Raw genomic sequence first — 24,388 nt, 5'->3', positions numbered from 1 at the left:
TCAATGTCAAGTCATATAATGTCATACGTACAAATAAAATACTAATTTACTTTTGTATTTTTTACGTGAAGAAGCGAGTGACGATAATGCTACATGCTACATGAAAAAGAAGACCAGTTTGCCTTTCTACAATAGTCAGAGTCCGACGAAGGCAGCTACGCAATATTAATAAAAAATCTGATATTTAATGGTGATCCTTTATTCAGATAATATTGCCGATTAAATGAAAAGCAATTCAACATTGAATGAGACTTAATAATTGACGAAATACAATCAAATTACTCAAATAAAATTAATGCAGAGGAAAAATTTTTCTTAACATTAAGGTAAGTTCACAATGTGAAATTTTCTTCCCCATCCTCTTGCCTAAATGCGTGACCACCGCACACAGCAATCCGACGGAAACGGGACTCATGGAGTTCGTGATATATACGGGGGGAGTGCGCACTTGATCCACCTGCATCACGTATAGGTACTCGGCCGTCAGAAACGTGCGGCTGGATTTAGAAGTCTGTAATAAACGTCCCCTCAAAACCATGCCAGGTAGGCTCTTTTAGCAGGCCTTTTATTGATTTCTGCAAAGTGATTCGTGGGTTCTGGAGATGACGATGCGACACGTAAGAATAAAATTATCCAATGGTGGGCAGGCAGTCGTTCGGTGTTAGCAAAATATTACAGATTTATCTTTCTAAGTATCCATATTAAGCCAATTTTACTTTCCTTAGGTACCAAACAGTGAAGTATGATGAATAAAATAATTTGTAATTTACACTTCATATTGTCCAGTTGCAGGTGTGAATGGGCGACGGCACTCTATGATATGACCGCACCATCCATATAAAACTTGACGGGCGAGACAAGAAATCCTTTATGAAGAAAGATATTTCCCTCGCCTTGGCCGATAAAAAGAACTTTTAATAAATTAATTTGAATAATAAATGGTTTCCTCGTGTTGGTGTGAAGAATTACGTGTTGCACTGTAACACAGTTTGTTTAACCCTCATGCCTTGAGACCTCCGCAACTGTCAATATTCTAAATTTTAAACCATTCGCTTCTCTCGTGGTTCAATTTTGTATCGTTTCGTATGTTTGGATATCAATATGTTACCATGAGGTATTAAATAACATCTTTGCCCCTTGTAATAAAAATAAATGATTGCTTCTTTTATTTAGCTCAGGAATGGCTTTGCAATGACAAAATGAGAAATTGTCACCATACACGACATTATATAATATGATATATTACAATACAATTACAGTTGCCAGGAATATTCGGCAACTATTCGGTATTTGGCCACTTTGCCGGATATTCGGTATTCTATTTGCCTCTCTATCGCTCGTGCCCTGTCGAGCTTATAGCTATCCTCGCAAAACTACGAAAAAATAAAAGAACAGTTTATTTAATGAATCTATAAATAATATCGTTGTATTATTTGAATCCCTAAATCAATAATCTCAAAATACGCTAAATTTGTGAAAGCTGATTCCACAAATCTGCCTTAAGTTATATACCTTAGTTTTATTGGATATATATAATGTACAAATTTCTAGAGAAGGCGGAGAATGTAAAGTTATAGCAAGAATAGTGCCTGGGCGTGGGCATAGATTTAATAATAAACTATACAATTATTTTCTGGATCAACAAGAGTAGAACCTAAATCAACTTCAACTGAATGCTACTAAACAAAGCCCTCAATGTCAACCTTACGTGCAGAACATGTTGAACATATAATGTATACACTTTTTTGGGAAACAGGTTTTTCGTAAATTAATAAAAAAGTAAAAAATAAGACATGTTTTATTTTTCACAACTCTTTATTAACTTTAGTTTTGTCCGCCATGATCGTGATATCAGCAGCTTGAGCCTTGAACTGCAACTTGTAGGTACCTGGAAATTAGAAATTATCTTTTCAGTTTCATGTTGTATTTTGAATATAACTATGTATTTTTGTATGTATATGATTTATTGCTTGCAAGTTACATATATGTATGTCTGTTTGTTGAATTTAACTTCAAATCAGTAAAACGGAGCTAGTAGCGGACAAGCTGTGTTAAACGGTTTGTCTTTAGATATTCTGGCCACATCATCACAGAAAATAAATAGGTAATAGTGACCCGACCACCAAAATGGACTTTTAAATATTCGTAGTAAAATAATATTAATTTTATACTTACATCGACGTGATCCTCACAGCAATATTGTGTGTAACACTTGAAGTATTCCATTCCACATTTACTTTACACCGTCTTTCACGTAGGTCTTCGCGGACTATAATTTTTGTAAATCATTCCCACAAGTGGAAACAAGGTTTTTGATATATTAAGCAATCAAAATCTACTGTTTAGGTATTAAAAATTATAAATCAAATCGTAAGAAACTAGCGGTTTAACTGAATTTTTTTATTATGACAATTGATGACAATGACATCTTTGACAATTACGTGAGTGACGGATTTATTTACTATGGTTCGATAACTTTTACTATACGATGACATTATTATATTCAGCCTCGCGAGAAGGTCAAAGGTTTGTTGAAATATCTTCAATCCTCGATTATTATATCGCAGCAAATGTCGGAAACTGTTTAAAAACCTAATATCTCGAAATGGTTTTCGAAATAGAACATTTAAAAAAATTAACAATCCTAATTAGAGATTGGATTTTGCAAGTAGTGAGTGAGAAGTGCGACTGTGTGCACGTTTTCCCCCGCAAAAAATGGCAGAACGATTTGTACGGTAAGATATCGCTTGGGCTGCTCGAAGGGTTTGCCAGACTATAGTTAACTTCCGAATTTGACACTCTCTTTTTCGGACCTATCATTCTAGTTTCCTAACTGGCTCTGTGATACTCGTATGGCTCAATATAGATTAGCAAAAAAGTTTACAGTAGTACTACAGTCGCCATCAGATATGTCGGAGCGACCGAGGTGCTAAATATATCTGAACATGCACTCTAGCGCCTTGACAATAAAGGCGTGTTCAGATATCTGTGAGCTCCTTGGCCGCCCCGATATATCTGCGATATATGGCGACGGTACCATCGGGGTTGTTTATCCGTGGGTGTAATAACTCCTTAGAACGTAGTGGTTATATCCTCTTTGCTTAAAACTACTAATATCTGTGATCAAAGACAATTCAGTGCAGGTGACAGATTTGACGTGCGGTCTGCAGCCGCAGTTGCAATAATACACCAAATACGCAAAAATGGCCATGCTATGTGCAGTCGGTCTCGTCATTCATTTTACTATGGAAATTGACAATAACACCGACGTGTCGGAGCAGTAGTGCAGCTGCGGTCGGGAAAACGTTAAAATCACCATATTACGTGCAGTCGATATCGTCATTCATTTTACTATGGAAATTGACAATAACACCGACGCGTTTGGGCCGCCGCAGTAGTGTCGGAGCAGCAGTGCAGCTGCGGTTGGAAACGGACAGTCACCTTAAATACAGGTGTGACCTGCTGAAACATTTTCAGCAGATTTAGGCTTAAATTTAGTCTTGTATGATAGCTGTGTGTCAGTAGTGTACATAGACATAGTATAGTAGTTATAGTCATGAAATCGAGCGACCAGGGGTAAGAGAAAGACATATTCATGTATTGATAGGTTAATGTATGGCAGCATAATCCTTTTTCTCTTTCACTTATAAATTTCGGTATTTCGCCATCGCCTCCTATGCGGCCATAACCCGACCATGAAAAAAAACCCGGTCGGTGATAAGGACAAAGCATGGCACTATTTTCTCTTTCCTCTTATAGGAATCGCAATAAGACTATCTTTCTCTATCAAAGAGTGTCAGGCCCTTGAGTGGTACCTATCTCCATGGTCGCTCGGTTTCATGTCTATAACTACTATACTATGTCTATGGTACCACTTAACAAATTCTTTTTCCCCTCGGAAAGCCGTCTTTTATCCTTTAAAACAAGCGGGGAAAAACGCACTTTATCCACTAGTGGGGAAAGTAATTTGACCTTGGGTGGAGCGTGTTTAAGAAGCTTTTGCTGACAGATAACAAAACGTAAAACGCTCATAATAATGGTTCGTTCGATATTAATTATCATAAATAAATGGTTTGAGAATTTAATAAAAAATACCAAATTTAGCTTTATTTAATTACCTTAAATTTCATAAGAAACATTTGTTTTTTTAAATGATTTTGAATGTAATTCTGAACGCACAAGTTGAGTCTATGCAATTTCAAAACGCATCGCCAGAAATGTCAAAATTGTCAACAAAAATTTTCTCACCTACTCCGACACGTAAATATACGCAACTTCCAGAGTTTTCTGTTATAATATTGTATTATCGTAAAAAAATGTAATTCCAGTGATGAAGATAATCTAACGCCTGTGGATGGTGCACTTTCCTCGCTATAGTGAGGGGAAAAGTTTTGTGTTACACACGGGTGCAAATGTATTTTACTTCTCGTGTGTTGAAACACTTGCTACGCTCAGGATTCTATTTTAGAACCACTCGCTTCGCTCGTGGTTCAACTATAGAATCCTTTCGCTTGCTCGTGTTTCAATTCCACACTCACGGGTAAAATACAACTTTGCACCCTTGTATAACAAATAACTATTTTTGCATCATCATCACAGCATCGATTTACAGCAAAGCGTTTCTTAATTTGAGAAGTTCGTCACTTTAAAAACTCTTGAAAAATATGTTTGTTTTGAATTAATGTTTATATTGTGCTATATGTACATTGGTACAGATACTTACCCACTTTTATGGAGCATTGCTAGATTCGTCTTAATTGTATTAGTAACGATAGGTAGGTACTTTGGCTAAATTGATGATTTATTTTAAATATTTTTAGCAGGATTTTGGACATAACTGTGTGATATGTTTCCTTATCAGTATGAGTTTCGCTATAGAATCTAGCCGAGTTCTTCATGAAAATGCCCGGGCAGACACAATGAATTTTACTTACCTATTTAAAATAAAACTTAGTTTTAATACTTTTCAAAGTACTTAGCTTCCTTAGAAGAGCGCAGAAGTTAAGTATATTAAAGTTGGTAACTCCACTAACTGCCTAATTAAGTTAAAGTTATACATCCTATTTTTCCACCAACATTGCTTTTGTGGCATTTTCATCAGCAACTCGGCAGTCTCGTAGTTTTATTAGGAAATGGTTTTATATAGGGACGAAGCGCGAAATGAAAAATGCATGAGGTGGAGCCTGGTTATAGATGACACAAACATGTCCGACAGGAGTCGGCTGTTTTTAATACTTAAAGGACATCTTTGACTTTGTATACCGGGGATCATGCAGTAAATTTTTAAATTCTCAATTTATATGTACGTTGATTGTGTGTATCAGCATCAAAAGAAGCGGATGAAGCAACGCGCCCAAAAGTATCTGCTATAGTTAACGCTATCTCTACTGAGCTCGTTCACTTACCTGTACTAACAATGGCATTCTGTTAAATAAAAGCCATTATTTATTTTGTGTGAGCGCGTGGCCTTTGTGCCTGAGGCTCACACACAATGGCCACGCGCTCAGGCACAAAGGCCACGCGCTCATACAAAAGAAATTATGGCTTTTGTTTAACAATGCCATTGTTAGTACAGGTAAGTGAACGAGCTCAGTAGAGATAGCGTTAACTATACCTTGGAATACTTTTCCAAATATTAACAGTTCGCGTGGTCCTATGTATGTACTTGGCGATAAACATTAGTGTTTACCGCAACTGTTTCTGTGTTTCAGAAACAAGGATTTCTGTTTCTGAAACCGTGTTTCTAAACAAAATGTTTATAGTGAATACGTGGCTTTACTTGCCGTTCTACCAGCAAGACACCTATCTATCGTCGGCTGTCGCTCTCAGTTTCCGACTTTGCCTATGTAAAATAACCGCAAGGAATTTTGTAAAGTATTCGCAGTGAGCTAAAACGGGAATAAATTCGAAATTGTAGCCAATGTTCACGACGTTTCATGTCCATGCTGTGAAGGTTACCTAAATTATGTAGGTAGATTTGCAGTACCGATCAATTCCTTCAATACGTCATGCAACCGATATTTTACGGTGTTTGTACGTTCACTTACCTATTTATTTATTTTTATAGCCTATATTGTGTCCCACTGCTGATGGGCAAAGGCCTCCCCTGTCTTCCGCCACTCGTCACGGCTTTGTGCATGCTCCCGTCAGTCGCCACAATAAGAGTCCAGGTCGTCTCGCCATCTCCTTTTTGGCCTGCTTCTGCCTCGGGTGATCTGTAGTGCCCTTCTGGTCGCTAATTTGGCCCATCTGTTCGTGTGCATCCTACAGATGTGTCCCGCCCAATCCCACTTGAGCTTGGCGGCCTTCACATCCACATCCGCGATACCAGTTTTGCCTACCCATATATAATTATTATGTTAGTGTATAATTAATTGTATTAACGATTCACTTGCACTTTGTTTGAATATTCACTTACATTTCACATTGAAAGAGCGCCCCTTTTTAAACAACCAGTTCCTGTTTTCCGGAATAGCGCCCCCTTTCTTTTGTAATCCCGAAATCGGTTGATCCCGTAAGTAATTGTTTTCGTTCCTTTTCCTCGGCGAAGACGTAAAGAAAATTTTTTGATGAAGAAACCAATTTATTTTCGGTGATAGAAGTATTATCCGGTTTTAGAGTCAACTTGAGCATGAAATCGGAGACGCGGTGCAGAGAAATGGTTGAGCGTGAAATACGTGTTTGTACTTTATATTTTACAAAAGCGGGCGCTGTGAGCATTGACTTGTATATTACTTCGCAAAGACAGCCCTTTCTTTCCCCCGTCCTCGTTTTAAATATGTTATATGTATAAATATCATTACTGAAATCAGTTCAATGCAAGCTTTTACTGCTGATTTGTTTTTTTAACAAAAGTAATTTGTTTTTTCAACGTATAATAGACAGTAAAATTGGTCATAAACACCACGTCGACAAAATTATTTGCTAGAAAATTTCTAAATGAAATGATGCACTGTTGAAACTTAAACCATTACTGAATAAACAGTCATTGATATCTGCATATTACGCATATATTCAAGCAAATATAAATTATGCAATTAGTATGTCGGGAAATGGAGGGGATATCGATAGAGTATTAAAAGTACAAAAGCGATCAATCAGAATATTAAATAACTTAATCAGGTAAAATATATTTTGAAAAAGACCGCATAATGACCGTTATCTAACATCTAACTTTGTAGGGTTCCGTACCCAAACGGTAAAAACGGGACCCTATTACTAAGATCCCCTGTCCGTCTGTCCGTTTGTCTGTCCGTCACCAGGCTGTATCTCATAAACCGTGATAGCTAAACAGTTGAAATTTTCACAGATGAATTTCTGATGCTGTTATGACAACAAATACTAAAAAGTACGGAACCCTCGGTGCGCGAGTCCGACTCGCACTTGTCCGGTTTTTTATATACAATAGTCTTCAGAAATACGCAAGGATAAGAATAATTTTAAACAAAAGAAATATAATCATAGATACAATACGAGGAATAAAGAACAGCTATATGTATGCCTAAATCAAGAACTAAGACTACTAAGAGAATATACAAGCAAGGAAATTGTATGTAAGGAAATTTATTTATACAACCTACTACCTACAGATATAACTACTTTACCAGAGAAGGACCTTAAAAACAAAATCAAGAGCAAAAAACCCTCTATAAAAGAGTTGTAAAAAAAATTTTACTAAGAAATGTCTGACTTATTATTAATATTTTTTTAAATATACTGTAAATACTGTATATACTGTATGACGTGCTAAATGTAATGTAAATAAAAAAAACAATTATATAAAACGTTACACAGTCCTTTTTTAAATGTTAGTAAAATTTTACAAATTACATGGTGAATAAAATAAAATTATCTATATTATTATTATTTCAGATTTTTTATTTGTAAGTTTTTTAGTTTAGGTCATTATGTTTTTAGCTCACTTTATTGTTTTAATAGAAAATAAATGTTTATTTCAATCTATAAACAATAATTCAAGCTATCTTGGAAATTGCAAACTATGTTCGTTTTTCGATTTCGATTAGCGTTTTTGTGCTTCAAATCTGTTTGGAATTTGAAGCTGTCTCCCCTTTAACTAGCGATGTAGGCAGGTAGGTACAGGTACCCCAACCCCAAAACTATCTTGTCTCAAGCCGTGCACGTATAAATAAACCAGGTGAGCTCGCCAAGACCTTCATTTTTAATCAACCTGGCCTGGTACAGAACACTTAAGGCGCGTTAAAAATTAAAACAACTAAGCTATGTTGGCTGCGAATCAAATTGGAAAATTATGAATGAATACTTTTGTACGGTGTACTGAAACAATTAGATATGTAGCGTAATAAAATTTATAAAAAAGCTCTATACGAGGTCCTTTTCGTTTCGATGTAGGTACCTATGTTCTTTAATCAAACAAAATTTGATATAGGTAATAAGTGTTTGCTATAAAAAACTATGGCTATAACGTGTCTGAGAAGGGAAGTTTTTAAATACCTCATAACGAAAGTCATATACCAATGTTATTTAAATTTAATACCAAAAGAGAAGAAAAAAACTGGACAACTTTTTTACGGAACACTAAAAAACGCGGACCTAGACTAACAAAGACAGGCAAAAAGGTCAAATGGGAAACGATAACAGACCTCAGAATCTTTTTATTAGTTTGTATGTTATATCATATTTTAGCATTACCTTATCATTTTTATCATCGTTCTACCGCTCTACTTTGTCTCAGTGAAATATCAGGAAAATCCCGAGAGAAATTTACATCGCGGTAAACGCGTAGGTATATCAATTTGATGGTAAACCATTAATTTAAATTGTGCATTCATATTTGTCTGAGTTAATGAAATATTCATTCTTAACAATTCCATTTTGAATTGAATAAAATAATCGAATTTATCTGAAATTAAAATGTAAATTGCATATTGCGTGCGCGTTAAAACGGTGGTTTTAACGTATTAAATATACTACTACAATATACTACCTTAACTTTTGCTGCGAAATCTTATTTGTATTTTAACGAAAATGAATAATCCGCTACCGTAACATGGCGCAGCGTTGTGTTTTTGCTGCTTTATTTTGTATTGATTTATTAATGTACATACTATTTTTACCTCTTTTAATATACATATTTTTTTTATGAAATTGCTTTATTTAATCAATACAAAAAATGGTTATTATTCTTATTTGTAATATTTATATGTATATTCAAAGGCAAAATTATTGGATCGTTTATAAGCTCGTCAACGTTCTTGTCCTTGATTATAAAATTAATATCACTAATTTAAATAATTGAATGAGTATGAGTATGAATATAAATTGAATTTTATTGCTAATGTCTACTCCATAGCTCGCTAACGTCTTACCGTCTGTTAAAAACGTCGACGCTCAAGCATTACTATTGCGGCGCCACTATGGAGATTCTGACCGTTCGACCGTGACGTCATTCAGTACTGTCTGGTCCCCATCCAAGTGCCAATATTACCATTATGGTAGACCAAGAAACTCACTGTCCCTTTCATAAGTTAAACAAGAATTCAAGACATTGCACCCTATTTGATGTTTATAAAAAGGTTTTTTAACAAGAAAATGATTGGTCAGGTTCCATGTACTTACGTGTCTCAAATCCACCTGTCTGCATTTGAAAAAGCTGTCCAGTACATAGTTTCAAGCACAAATATAATGCAAAAATACACAGAATAGCTCTCGATAACATTTTACACAATAGAATAGGACCGCTTGTTAGCGTAAACTTGAAAAGACTGGGTTTTAAAAAAGATCCTGGTTAAAACTGGTCTTTGTATGGGATGATTCAATAAGAAGTGTGGGCTCAAACCGGTGGAGCTAGTGAGATTATATACGGGTAATGACCTAAAAAGCAGTTGATTGCGAATTGCAGGAGTTATTTAATCACGTATAAAACATTTTCCGATGTAAAACTGTAGCTAATGAGGCTAGTTTTCTAACGGATCTGAAGTAAGCAGCTTTTTATGAAGCATCATATTCAAAGGAAAACTTAACTTATAAAAAATGCCACAATAATTATCTGCCATGAATCTAGTATAACTGGATCGGTCATGAGGGGAGGGGGGAAATGACCAAACGGGATAGTCTTATGTATCTTTCAGTAGGAGTAGCAAAGAAAGCGCTGTTATTGTTTGTCCTTGTCATAGTCTCACATTTGTTTTTATTCCCCACCGTAAATTTAGTATGTTTTATGGTGGGCTACAAATCTACTCGACCAATTATATTGCCGCATTGCGTATGTTCTGTCCCTTATGGGCGCACGCGTATAGCTCATCTCTGTAATGCTAGGTCTATGTTATCAGCTGGCTCGTGGTAGTAGGTAGTTGTACATACTATGTCTATGGTATGTACATGTACATACGTAATGATTATTTAAAAATAAAAATGGATAAATGGTAGAGAATGCCTTATGGCATTAAGTCCACCTTTTGTACTGTAAGGTTTTTTCTTTTGTGCAATAAAGATTAAATAAATAAAATAAATAAATAAATATGTTAAAACACAAAATAGTGTTATTTGAACTATTTAGCTCTACAGGACGATAAGATTCGGGCGTTATACTTAACGTTTTTGATTATAGGTACTATATTGTTGTATAACTAAAATACCTAGAGGCAAAGCGGGTATCAACTTGTTCTACTTTGATACAATTCGATACTTATTTTTAACCGACTTCAAGATTTCAAAGGAGGAGGTTCTCAATTCGGTTGTATGTTTTTTTTGTTTGTTTTTTTTTTTTTAATGTTTGTTACTCCGTAACTCCGTCATTTCTGGACCGGTTTTGAAAATTCTTTTTTTGATTGTAAGTACATACATACAGATTGGTCCCGTTTTTGTCAAAAAGCAGTTCTGATGATGGGATCCATGAGGAATCGAGGGAACTCCTCAAATGTTAAAGGCATACATAAAGTGATTTTAGTATTTTCATCAACAAATCAAGCACTTACATTTAAAAAAAGTGACATTTGATGAAGTGGAACTGCTGATGATGATCAGAACGGAACTCTTCAATGACGCATAGTTCACGTTTGGCGATTTGTCCTCTTCGTTATGTTTGTTAAGCAAGTTAGGTTTCAAGAAACATTTTTGTCAAGTTCGAGTTCTCATGATGGGATCCATGAGGAATCGAGGGAACTTCTCAAATGTGAAAGGCATACATATAGTGATTTTTGTATTTTTATAAACAAATCCAGCACTTCCATTTTAAAAAGTGACATTTGATGAAGTGGAACTGCTGATGATGATCAGAACGGAACTCTTCAATGACGCATAGTTCACGTTTGGCGATTTGTCCTCTTCGTTATGTTTGTTAAGCAAATTAGGTTTTCAAGAAACATTTTTGTCAAGCTCGAGTTCTGATGATGGGATCCATGAGGAATCGAGGGAACTCCTCAAATGTGAAAGGCATACATATAGTGATTTTTGTATTTTCATCGACAAATCCAGCATTTACATTTAAAAAAGTGACATTTGATGAACTGGAAACTGCTGATAATGATCAGAATGGAACTCTTCAATGACACATAGTTCACGTTTGGCGATTTGTTCTCTTCCTTATGGACCCAGACCTAAACTTGGACCCGGACTCGGACCCGGACCCGGGTCTGAACATGGACCCCAACTCGGACCCGGACCCGGACCGAACTCTGACCCAAACTTGGACCCGGACAGCCGGACACGGACCCGGACTCTGATCCGGACCCAGACCCGGACCCGGAAATGCTACTAGAAAAGTGGGTTAGGTGGGTGGTTGGGTTTTGAACTGCGATTCTCACAGAACAGAACTGCTATCAGAAAAGTAGGTTAGGTTAGAGCTGTGACCCTTACAGAAACGAAATGCTATCAGAAAAGTAAGTTAGGTTAGGTTAGAACTGCGACCCTTACAGAAACGAAATGCTACAAGAAAAGTGGGTGGTTTTACCTCCTTTTCTACATAATTAGGCAAAAGATGCTGTCTTTTTCATTTCATTGTCTGGAATTTAAGAGTGCACCATCAACAATAAATGAACTTTCAGCGGCATCCCCCATTGAAGTCGGTTTTTTTTTATTAAAAATTATTTCATACACTCTTATGGAATGATAAAAATAAGTCTTCACAGACGTTAATGTGAATTCCCATAGAAATACCCTTAATTTGCTAAAAACTGCTACTATATTCTAAGATGAAGAAGAAATTTGAATAAATATAATCTGAAAAAATATATTTTATGACAGATATGTCAAAATTTGTTTTGTGATTAGATTCTCCTCGTGTGTAGCGGTTACCTGCTGAAGTCTAGAGGGTAGGGCAAAGCGGAGTTGGTTTGGGTTGTTGGAGTCTTTATTTTTTAAATAAATAATTATTAAAGTTCGATAACTCTTCTGTCAAAAGGAATGAAATTAGTTTTGTAAAATCAAAGGAAAAAATAAACTTTTAGGCATTACCGTGTTTTATTTTATCAAAACTTCGTTTATTGATGACTAGAAAGAAACGGGCGAAGTGAGTTATAATATAAACTTGAATACCTATTTAAGTAATGACTTATTTTATGTTAAACACATAGCATTCATTTCTTTCCATCGAAATAGCCAGCACATCCTGAATCAGAGCTCAACAGGACAGCAAAGGCGACTAGGGTAAAGGGCCGGATGTGGATGTGGGCATTAATAAAAGATTTCGGGGCCTGACCTGCGTATACGATGAAATATGAAGCTATCAACGTACAGCCTCAGTTTTTGCCGTGAACGGGGGAGTTTTTCGCTCAGTTTCTGACCTAATAACCACGAAGCGATGCTGCTATTTTACCTATTCTATACAGATAGTATACGCATTGGCTTTTTTCAATCAAGCCGACTCGAGTCGTATTGTTTCCGGACCAATGAGTCTCTATGAAGTTGTTTACTCGTATGTATAAAATACAATTTGTATTTTTAACTATTAGTTGTCCAAAAAAAAGTGTGTGCGTGTAATCTTTACGCGCGATTGAAGTAAAACTTCTTAGGCGATGACGTTTATCGCTATGTTGGCACTTTGACGTGTGTCCTATTGTGCGTGTGTCACTACCGAGCGTTACTTCCGTCAGAAAAAAAAACTGTCGCGCCTAAAGAAGTTTTACTTCAAAAAATGCGAAGAATTTATGAACAATTGTTGATTGACTGAATGTGAGTTCATTGGACCATCGGGTTTGGTTGCGGTATCAGGGCAAATTAATCAAACCGTAAATTGGGTCCCGAAAAAAATTGTATTTGTATTGCAATTGTACAATTCATTACATTATTTGAAGTTATAATTAATTTTTTGTGTTTGTGTACGTCTTAATTTAATTTAATCATATATTATTATGTACCTCGTTTTAAATGTTTTAACCTTATATGGAAATATTTTCTGGATTAAATAATTTCATTCATTCATTACAAATGTACCAAAAAAAACAATAAACAAAAAAATCTGTAGTTTTTGAGAATTGAAGTAGAAACCAAGTTCCACTATATCTTCTTGCTGGACTACTAAATAAAACTGGTAATTTCATTTAAACAACCCGAGGTCTATTACAACTTTATAAAGCTTTATAAGTATTACTTGCAATGTGCCGTAGTGTATCTTGCTTGTAGTTATTGGTGCGAATTTTGTAGTCCAAATACAAATACGCTTCCGGATGAGAAAAATATTTCAAACCTTTCTGCGTTATCAGCCACTTATTTAGAATGTTAAACACAAGGGTTATTTTTTAGAAGCTGATTACGATAAAAAATATCCCGTAGGTAACTTCAGGTTGTCTAAAGTTATCTGCAACCCAAACACCCACGAGTTACACGCAAATACTACAACAAATGGTTTTTAAATATTTCAGTGAGGAAAATGAGGACTACGTTTGTATGGAAAGCGCGGATCCTCCACTTTTGTCTTAATCAAAGAATATAATATGGTCTTAATGCTCCATGAATTACATGTCGAGCAATCTTTGACTTAAAATGTGTGACGGGTTTGTTTTATATATGTTATTCCACTAACCGAAGAAGACCTACCTAGTTAATTCAGAAAAACTGAAGTACCTATGCTGTAACGCACTATAGCTAATGTACCTACTCGTAGTTGCAGTGAACACAAACATTATAGTTACAGTTTGCTGCATAATATTATTATTATTTCGACGGATCCTGATGTAAGGCAAAGTTTCAGCAATGTTAGTATTTCGCGAATAATTAACAACTCGCATAAACGATTCCATTTTGCGGAATTGTGTGGCGATGGAGATCGCTTATAATTTTATAGCTCCGTCCACACTTCATATTTTCTCCTTATCGCTTTGTTTCACTTGTCGAGTAACAATGACGCATATCATGATCGGTAGTAACCGGGAAATGATACGTACACTCTGTTAGTGTACGTAGTACTGTAAGGGGCCCACTGATTACCAGTCCGCCACACGATATCGGCCTGTCAGTTGTTCGGAACTGTCAAGCGGGAGGCGATGACAAAAAAAAATTTAATGACTTTTTTTGCTGCCACTCCTAAACCCAGCAACGGAGCGGCAGCTGACGTTCAAGAGGGTTCATCATACATAGCCGTTAACCACTATACGAGTTTTCGCCCGGGAGGTGATTGGTCATGGAAATCTGTTCCTGGCCCGCGGTCTATTATAATTATCTACATACGCAAAAGTTATTTCCTAATGTTTGTATTTAAACTCTGGCGCTTTATGAAAGTTGATTTTAATGTGTTCGCACTGTGCAACACAATGTTTACTAAGTACATTGTATAATTAATTGTACAAATAAACTTTAGTTAAACAATAAAATGTGGCGAAAACTGGAGCATTTATAGCACCGCTACGAAACTCTTGCTGGGAGATATGACGTTTAATTTGGAATATAGGTACAATGTTATATGCAGTAAGTTTTTTAATTATTATGCAATCAAAAACATGTTTACGCTTTTGCTTATTCTATTAAAAATATTAAAATGAGACAAAAATGTAGGTACAGTCGCCATCAGATATATCGGAGCGGCCGAGGTAAAAAATATCTGAACACTATTGTCAAGGCGCACTATTGACAAGTACCTGATCACGCCTCTATAGACCACTGGCCGGCCACTGGTGGCCGGGTGGTTTAGTGGTTAGGGGGGTTAGCCGCGTAAAGCTGAAAACGCGGGTTCGGCGGGTTCGATTCCGGCCTCTGCCACCGTTGGATTTGGTCACTTTTTCTTTAGTGTATGATATCTATTTCAGTTTATGTTTTTATTAATTATTTTAGTTCTGGTCCCCTCTCCCTCTTTCGTAGCGGAAACAACACTAAAATTACTGGAATTAGTTTTCAAATAGATATATAATATAGGTATATGGATCTCCAGTTCGCGTTGTATTGTATTTGTCACAGTGTCATTTTTAGTTTAATTTTTTAAACAGAAAAGTTAACAAAAATAGTTACGGTTGTTATAAACATTATAAAATTTAGTCTAATTGTTCTACATAAAGGGACATCTGTATGTTAAGCTTTAAGACTATTGTATGGTGGTATTATCGTGGTATGGTAGATACTTTTGACGCATATTCTGATCCGTTACTTTTGACGCTGGCTGTACAACGGAACGCAGCCAAGTTGGGAGTTGGGAGTCACTTGTATTTGGTTCGAGAGCTGTGTACATGAATTGATTTTTGTTCCTCAGTTACGGGTCTATGGAGCCTAAATATTTCCAATCGATTTGAGTCACCTTACAAGTAAGTAGTACAGGAAAAATAGCATATTTTGGCGGCAAAATATGTACATCCACGATACTTTGTTTTTTATCTTTTTCTTGGAACTAGAAATGAGGATCTATCGTCCTATCAAAATTTAGGGGTCTGGCCCCTTTCCGGGGGGCCGTCGAATGAGACCATACTCATACTTATAGTTATAGGGTTAATATTTAGGGAGATATGTATGTTTTTGTTGAATAAAAAAACAATTTATTATAAGTTTAGAAGTTTTCACGGTGGACTTCAAGTTCCTATCTAATACCAAACCCGACCCATAAGTTTGAATGAGCTAACTTATTTTTTAGATTATTTGTAAGTAACAGTTGTGAATTTATTAAAAACAGGCAAACTATTACATTAAATGTTCCTTAGTATTACTATTTTTATTTTATGACCAATTAGGGAATACCCCATTTTCTATCTGGTAAATTATCTACCTCTATTTACCAAGAAATCATTTTTACATCAAATAATGCATATTTTCGAAAAAATCATATGAAGTATATAACAATACAGTCTACTCGATAGGTACTAATAACAAGCAGCAAGTAATATATATTCATAATAACGCCAAAGTTTCAAGTGGATAGGATTACAGGCCGTGAATTGTGTAAAGGGATACCAGGGCCGTGTTGCATAATAAACTACAACTAATATTACAAGCAGAACTCCTTTTTTAATAAGTAAAATTATTAAGTTTATTATGCAACATGGCCCAGAAACAAAAATCCAATATCTTGTCAGAAATTTTGATTATTAATTTTTTTTTATACTACGTCGGTGGCAAACAAGCATACGGCCCGCCTGATGTTAAGCAGTCTCCGTAGCCTATGTACGCCTGCGACTCCAGAGGAGTTACATGCGCGTTGCCGACCCTAACACTCCTCTCCCTCGAGCTCTGGCAACCTTACTCACCGGCAGGAACACAACACTATTAGTAGGGTCTAGTCAGGCCTCCTTCACTCGCTCAAAGCCACGCGCTATATGCCTACCGCTCGGCGTATCGTCGACGATATAATCGACAGAGGGCCGCCGAACGCCCGCCTGAGCGCTCGCACCGCACGTTTCCCGCGCTTACGCTTCGAAATGCCGAAACCACGTAATTATTGTGCAGTAGATGGGTGTAAAAGTCAAAAAACAAAAGAAAATTTGTCGTTTTTTAGGGTTCCTTACCCAAAGGGTAAAAACGGCACCCTATTACCAAAGATATAACTCCGTAATAAATGGATACAGTCTAAGGAAAAAACGTGCCTCGAAAATCAAGAAAATTTGATTCTCGTTCAGAGGGCGCTACTAGTTTTGGCCTATAGTCGTATAGATGGCGTTTACGGTTTCGTTTGTTATTTAACAATTTTAACGCATATCAGTGAAAGAACATGGGTCAAAATCATAAAAATAATTAATGCAAATAAAAAAATCATTTATCTATATTTAAATACATTCTATCATATTTTTATAAATCTTCATTTTTAGTTTTAAAGTGTGTCGACAGATGGCAGTGAATTTACTGGGGTTACAAAATTTACTATGACAGTACCGCTCTAGTATAAGTTACTCTATGCTATTTTCGAAATCATTTATGGCGTTTTTAGGGTTTCGTACCCAAAGGGTAAAAACGGGACCCTATTACTAAGACTGCGCTGTTCGTCTGTCCGTCTGGCTGTCTGTCACCAGGCTGTATCTCATGAACCGTGATAGCTAGACAGTTGAAATTTTCACAGATGATGTATTTCTGTTGCCGCTATAATAACAAATACTAAAAAGTACGGAACCCTCGGTGGGCGAGTCCGACTCGCACTTGGCCGGTTTTTTCATTTCCGAGAGACGAAGAAAGGTGAGTAGTATTTTAAATCTATCTTTATGAATTTTGACACTATTTATTTCTTTGAACATAAGTAGATAAATCGTAAATTAAGGAGTTTTTTGAGTCAGGTATTATAAGTGTTGTTTTTAAATATTTGATTGACTAATATAAAATATGGTTGATTCGCAACATTCGTTTTATTACAATAATAACATAAGTAACAGTACAACCCTAGCGCATTCTTACGATGACGCGTTGGCACGTGGCTCGCACGGCGAGCAAGGCAGTCTCGACTCTTTGTGCGCCATACTTATGGTACATTTCTTCTCGTCCTGAGCAGCAGGTATTATTATTAAGATTTTGTAGGCTATTATAGAGTAGGTATTTTCGCTTTTGTATGGGAATGATGTATCTGTTACGTAGTAACTATTTATTAATCTGTGGTCTAGTGTTATTTGGCTGCGGTTTCAGAGTCCTGGTAAATAAAGGTAAATGAAGAAAGTAGAGAGTAAGGGCGTTGTGCATTGCATTAGACTTTGTATAAAGCCTACTATCAAAATAAAATCCCGAAATTTTGATTTTAAAAATCACCTCACTTCTCTAAAAATACAAACTGAACCCCGCGTGGCGGGGTGGCCTAGGGGTTCAAGGCGTTAGCCCGGATTGCTAAAGACGAATTTCGCCTTCACAACCGGAGGGCTTCGTCACTTTTTCTTTAATAATATGACATCTATTTCAGTTTATAATTTATATAATTATATATAGTAGTGTGATTATTTAAAACACAAATCAAAAATATTTAATAAAACAATTTGATTTGTTCCCAAAGTTAGGAATATTTGAAAAAATCAATATTTTATGGCAGTATTTTCACGGCCTCTTTTTAAAATTTTGCATTTAATGGATTCCAATTGACTAAACTAATTTTACATCCCAAATATTAAAATGGTAATTCGATTGGGCAACATGCTAATTTATAGTCTACCCAATTCAACGTCATTAGAACAAAACCGTCAGGTATGGTAGTAGATCAGAAATCAAACTGTTATTATAGTATCTATCTGAGATCTAGACAGAATTTACCAAATAAGCATGATAATATTGTCTGACAGATCTCGTTAGGCAGAAACCAACAGATATACATTATTGTTCTGACAAGTAATAGCTGACCCTCTCATTTCTATTATTCCGGTCGCAGCCATGACAAATGAGCGAAATCCCTTATATGTAAGGAAACATCCTGACGCTTGGTAACCCTTAGCATGTAAGTAATGTACGCTTCGCACAGAAATGCTCATTTCATCCAACATAGATGCGGTCTGTTACAAATCCGAACCGCAACAGATTCCTGCATCGATACCCCCCAGAGACACGTAAATAATGAACTGCATGGCACTCTCATACAAATTTGCGTTTTAAACCTTGTGTTCAACAAATACTGAAGAAACTAAAGATAAAGCTTACACTATCAATGTTATCTGCGATATGTCAGTATAACCGCGGATTTGAAATATGCTGGATTTCGCTATCGATCTTATATCGATATTTGTTCTTCTTCTTTTATTTAAATAGCGGTCTGGCTAATCCAGTTGGCACAAATTTTCCAGTGTCAAATATTTGATGTCTGCTCCTGAGAACACATCAATAGTGATATGATTTATGTAGTGTACCGACTATCGAATGTCAATTTACGAGTAGAGTTTTTTACCCTACTTAATTTTTGTAGCGTTACAGACCTAATTCGAATTCCATCATCTGTCAAAGTAAAAACAGGGTTATATATGAAACAGGAGGAACTAAAATGATCCGTCAACAGCAAAATTGAGAAATATCATTAAATGAGAAATGTCATTATATATGGAGACGTCCAGTTTTTCAATTTTACTTGTCTCTATAATACGTAATTTGCGCTGTAAATGTTGCGATCCGATTTGGAACGTACCCAGAAACACGTCTTTCCTAGTAACTAACTTGATAAATATATAAAAGTATAATAATATTTCAAGTACTTAAGTAGATATTGTTAGTTTCCAGACCGTAAAGATATATTTGGGAAATAGCAGAACGAAGCCACAGTTCCTGTGCCAAAGAATATGCTCTATAGAGCACGTTCGGTAGATTGCGGTGGATGTCAATGGTAGTCTTAACCGCCCCCGCATCGGATAAATATTTTAGGACTTAATCCAAGTGGGTTATCCTGTCTGAAACTTTACTGTTTCTGTTAAGAATAAATTTAGCCTAATATAATAATTTAAATAAAATATAAATAGAGGAAATTATGTATGTAGGTACCTACTCAGGCACTACATTGTAATAAGTAGCTCAGCCCGCGGCATGATCCCTAAACGCCCAATGTCATCGATATGTATACACTATTTACGGCACCTTATTTCCTTTTAATAAGACATAATAGTATTTAACATGGCCCGTTCGATAATGCCTATAAGTTAATACAAAGCAGAATTCCTAACCTCAAAATCGTAGAGAGATTCTGCTTTATAAAATCGATGTTCTTTGAAGTGTCCGTGAATTTGTAATAACTATCGGGACTTTCATTTAATGTTTGGAGCCTAACAATATACCACCCATGTTTAGCGAGAGTTGGGCCAAACATGTATTGGGAGCGGAACATCATCCATTACCAACTATAGAGAATTTTAAGTCCGCCGGACGATATCGGTTTGTCAGTTGTTCGGAACTGTCAAATTTTTATTCTAACTGACAGGCTGATAATCAGTGGGCCCCTTTAAGCTATTAAATAGGCATTATAGTCTAAATACTATCATTACGAGCATGAGAAGCAATACCTACAGGTATTTATTACACTGCATTTGAACGGTAAAATATTGTTTTTCTATTAATTCATGGTAATTACCTAATCCGAAAATTAAACCGTGTACGCACGGCACGGCACGACAACAAAACATCCCTTAGTAAGATTAATTTGAGTTTTTCGAAGTAGATTTATTGGGAAGATTGGAAAACAACGTTCGCACGGACGCGCCGATCGTTCCATTCAGCCAATCATTTGTCAGCGTCCTCGGGCTATCTGATCAGAAAACTAAATGAATTTGGGAAACGTCCCCCTTAAACCTTCGCACAACTCCTGGCTATGGAAGAAAATTTCAACTGCGACCGAATGATGCCGTAAAATTGAATGAAAATTGATTTCTCACGCGCGTAATACTCCAATTTAGGCCAATGATACTGCAATAATAATTTTATTGAATCAACAACGCTGAAGGCACGAAGCTATAAAGAAAATAACACTGAAAAAAGTAAAAAATCGTATTTTATGTCAGCCATAACTTAGTTCGTAAACAGTTGGAAGTTACTTGTTGAATAATTTGAGTCGGCGGTAAATTGCATTTCGTGATAGGAATATTGTCGTTTGCGATCGTTCTCCGCCTAATCGAATACCGTATTGTTTATAATTTTAAGGGTTCAATGAACAGCGGAACATTTCTCTTGATTAAGTCTTAAGGATCCCACTGTGCACCACTACGAATTGTTAAAATTTTTTTTCATGAAACGAAACTCTTCACTAATGAAGCTAGGTAATTGGAATTCCTTAAGTAAAAACTTGGCCCTCTTTGGCAGTAGGTTAACATAAACATAACGTATTGTATATCTAAAGGGACCCAAACTTTGCAATTAGGGAGGCTTTAAAAAACATTTTCCGCTCTGGGAAGAAAAATGGGAAAACGATGTCGGAAAGAAGGTAAAAAGTTTCATAATCCTTTAAGTAGGTAGACGTTTTGCTTGAATAATGAAAGTTTGGAAATTGGCCAAGTATTGAATTACTAATGTATTGTTTTGTAACCGCCGACGTCGCCAATGTATATTTTGTGTATTCTTAAGAGAAGAAAGAAATAAATTAGAAAGAAAATACATTTATTAACATCGTAATTTGTAAAAACATTAGACAATACTATAAAATAACACGTACAACACAAACTAGATGTTAAACGGGATTCACACTCAGCATAATGCCACGGCAAGCCATGACGCTGATTTTTAGTGGGTACCTGACTTAAAACTAAGCTACAACTAAACTAAAACTAAACGAGTGACAACACACACGTCAAACACAGATTACAGAATAAACTTAAATTAGGCGTTAGATACAACTTTAACATTTTGTTAAACGTTGCGGACCGTTGGCTTGCATACTAAAATGACAGACACCATTTAATATCAATTTAGTTTATAGAAGCAACAAGCAAGAGAGAAATAGTAGATATAAATTGAATAAGCTAAAAACAGCAGAGAAGATGGGTTGTTTTTTCCATCAGTGAGAGTGAGACACAACAGGTAAACTAACGTACGCATAGTAAAAATTAAATTATTGAAGCTTTATTAACCAATTTGATGTATACTAACCAATAGCTTACTTAATTTACTTTAAAGTCAAACCAATTATAGATAAGATAAGATAAAAATGCGCCGCACCCAGCCAGGCTGCTCCGGACTAGCAGGCATATTAGGAGACGAAATTTTGTGGGGAGTGGGAGTGTCACGCTCTGTGATGGGGGAGGGATAGTTATAATCAACCGGCTATGCAATATTGGTCTAAAGCCAATATTAGAAGATCGGTGGGGTAGGTTATGTCGTCGAAGAAGAGCATTGGTGATATGCTATTCGTCGTTTCCGTTTCGTTTCGGTCTTCGTAATATTCATTCATATCAGTAGGTCGATGTCATATTGAGATGGCGTTTGCTCGTCGATTCGAGGTGCTGGTTGTTTTTCATCTGCTTCGCTGTCGGTTTCTTCCAGTTTGTATATGTCTCTTGCTGCTTTGATGAATTCGCCTTTGTCGTCTGCCATGTCGAGCTACTCAGAGGGATGCCTGGTGTAGTACTCCATGTCCTGCATCAGTGAGTTTTCCCACGTGTAGATAGGTCTGTCTACTTTAATTTTACTGGCTCGGAAGCTATACGCGGATTCTAAGAGGGTATCTTCGGATGTGTCCTATGTAGCATTCTCGGAGGCATTTTATCTTTATAGTTAATGTTTTATATTACGAACCTTACCGTTTCGGTGCTGTTCCTGACTTATTTATCGTGTCTCTTAAGATTATTCGCTCGTATCGTTTGAATTTAGATCTATTAGTTTTGGTACACATGGCACACGACGCCGTACATTTATTGAGCCCATATGCGATGGTGGGTTCAATGACCATTTCATGTCGCAGGCGTGTAATCTGCCATTGCATACTCTATGATAAAGTTTGTGAAAATAATTAACAACGACAACTAAACTTGATTTTTTAGAAGCACTATTATAAACATAATTATTATTATATATTATGTAACACTGCAAAGTGTAAAGTTTTAACTGTGTACCTACATATTTACTTGTACCTGTGTAACATCATTAATACCAGCCGGACACAAATCCACTCAGTAGGCACAGTTAGAACCACAATATATATAATTATCGTAGCACATAACACCATAGATGTTTCTTCAATTCGATGCAATCCAAACCCCACTGATACCCAATAGGTTTTTAATTAATATTTTACCGACTAACTGCTCGCTCAGTTAGATTAGGTCGTCCTATAAAATTTTACAAAGAGATATTACGTAATATTGTATTCGGTTACCGCGATAGTTACTTATGAAATAAAACTATGAGATATAATGTACATCTTAATTTTCTTCCTTAGTCGCCTTCCTGATTGGCTGGACCAATCTTGGCTAGTCTCTTTGTATTTTAAGGGGCTGACAGATTATCAGTCCCCTGGACGATATTAGCCTGTCAGTAAGAACAAAAAGTTGACAGTTCCGAACAACTGACAAATGTTAACAGAGAATAAAACCGTTATTACGAGAATATAAATAAGTCCGTAATTGAGAAATCACGTATGTAAAATTAGAAACTTTATAGTATTAAACTTTACACAAAGCAGGTACGATCCTCTCTACCTTTATTTCAAAAGTTAATTTCATTGCCAAGTTCCTCGCAGGCATGTCGTGAAATTATGTTAACTAAACATAAATTATGTGGTAATTATTAACTTCCATGGTATGTGTGCAAAATGTTACATTAAGTTACGAAGGATAAAGTTTTAATGTACCTACCGCTTTGTACGGCAATGTTGCTATTAATTTAAGTCGTAAGCGTCGTTCATAACATTATTATAACTAAAATTATCTTTTACGACCCTTTACTTTGTTGCGCCCCTTTTTAACTGACTGTCCGGAAGGAAGGGTATTTTAAGAGTATGTCAGTTGCACTAAATCTAACCAAAACGGTTTGATGGGTTATTAGATTCGTCTCAGTTGGTCAGCTTATCACTCAATAGTGGGCAACAGTTATTTGTTTTAAGTACAATTAAGGGACAACACTATGGTATTAGATTACAAATAATTATCTTATGTGAGAGAAAATGTGAAACCACATAGAAGATCCGAATTTGATTCACTTTCTCGAACGGAAGATAGGATACATCACATTTTTGCCAAGAAAATATATGTCCTCATTTGCATGTATACGGGAAAACATGTTTTACTTGCTGAAACATAAATTGAAACTGACGAATTAATTATTAAATCGTTCGATTTATCTAAACTGCATATTTATTTAAGATGCCATTTTGATGACTTATTGAAGTCAACTAGAAGTAATAAAGGTGGAGTATTTATTCTATCGTGACTTAAGAAAAATATGGTGGAAGAACAATACATGAACAATACACTTTATAATATGCGGACGAAGAGTAGCTGCCTATTAATTAAATTTCATTTTGACTTTGAAATAAGATTGTTGTTTCAAGTGGATATAATTTATTTAAGTGTTAGCTTCAAAATTGTAGTTTTTATATTTAAAGACATGAAAAAGTCCACACGGAAAC

The 24,388-nt window shown here is 35.9% G+C and overlaps 1 protein-coding gene across 1 annotated transcript in view; it reads right to left on the bottom strand.

Moving 5' to 3' along the window:
* LOC134744938 (uncharacterized) overlaps window positions 1–24,388 on the bottom strand; it is a 36,153-nt gene that overhangs the window by 10,909 nt on the left and 856 nt on the right. The window lies entirely within an intron of this gene.

This window comes from Cydia strobilella, chromosome 10 (genome assembly GCF_947568885.1).
Source record: "Cydia strobilella chromosome 10, ilCydStro3.1, whole genome shotgun sequence".
In the NCBI taxonomy this organism is placed as follows: domain Eukaryota; kingdom Metazoa; phylum Arthropoda; class Insecta; order Lepidoptera; family Tortricidae; genus Cydia; species Cydia strobilella.
Note: the sequence above shows the minus strand (reverse complement) of the source record. Positions and strands in the feature narration are given on the sequence as shown.